At 53.1% G+C, this 1,026-nt stretch overlaps 1 pseudogene; it reads left to right on the top strand.

The window, feature by feature from the left end:
- The first annotated feature begins 250 nt into the window (after positions 1–250).
- Positions 251–799, top strand: LOC142440915 (ferritin heavy chain pseudogene; annotated as a pseudogene).
- The last annotated feature ends 227 nt before the right edge of the window (positions 800–1,026 follow it).

Genomic DNA, 1,026 nt, shown 5'->3' with positions numbered 1-1,026 from the left:
AGGACTGAGTGCATATGATCTCGGGGCTGAAATGAGAGCTGAAATGACCATATTTTCTGGGGAAGTGTTATTAGACAGGGATCGAGGGGTGAGATGTAAATTATTCTAAAAAATGTTGCTGGGGGCCAGATGTTCTTCACAAAGCCGCCCCCGTGAACCCAGCGCTCGCCTGCATCCCTCTGCCCACCGGCCGCTGTCCAGCAGCACCTCTCTGCCGCACTCTCAACGCCCCCAGGCCTCCACAGCCGCCATGACCGCGTCTCCCTCGCAGGTGCGCCAGAACTACAACCAGGACTCCTAGGCCGCCATCCCCCGCCAGATCAACCTGGAGCTCTACGCCTCCTACGTCTACCTGTCCATGGCTTACTGCTTCGACCGGGATGACGTGGCTCTGAAGAATTTTGCCAAATACTTTCTGCACCAGTCTCACGAGGAGCGAGAGCACGCCGAGAAACTGATGAAGCTGCAGAACTAACAAGGGGGCCGGATCTTCCTCCAGGATATTAAGAAACCAGACCATGAGGACTGGAAAGGCGGGCTCAAGGCCATGGATTGTGCCCTGCACCTGGAAAAGAACGTCAACCAGTCCCTGCTGGATCTGCACCAACTGGCCATGGCAAAGAACGACCCCCTTCTCTATGACTTCATTGAGACACTTTACCTGGATGAGCAGGTGAAATCCATCAAAAAGCTGGGCGACTACATCACCAACCTGCACAAGATGGGGGCCTCAGATTCCCACCTGGCTGAGTATCTCTTGGATAAGCATACCCTGAGAGACAGTGATGGAAAGAGCTAAGCGGCAGCCCAGCCTTCCCCCCAAGTCACCTAGGCAGCCCATGAATGTTGGGTAGACCTGTCCCTTTTCTAGAAATTGTATCCAAGCATCCAGTTCCATTCTTCCATTTGTACCTTTCCTTCAGATAAAGTCTAAAGTCAGAGAGCCACCCCGTGCCCAGGCGGTCAAATTTTTTAAGCGCCCCAGTTCTACTGCAAAATCCCACTTAATAAAATGGAGCTTTGGCA

This window comes from Tenrec ecaudatus, chromosome 2 (genome assembly GCF_050624435.1).
Source record: "Tenrec ecaudatus isolate mTenEca1 chromosome 2, mTenEca1.hap1, whole genome shotgun sequence".
Classification (NCBI taxonomy): Eukaryota; Metazoa; Chordata; class Mammalia; order Afrosoricida; family Tenrecidae; genus Tenrec; species Tenrec ecaudatus.
This window is presented reverse-complemented; position numbering and strand designations above follow the sequence as displayed.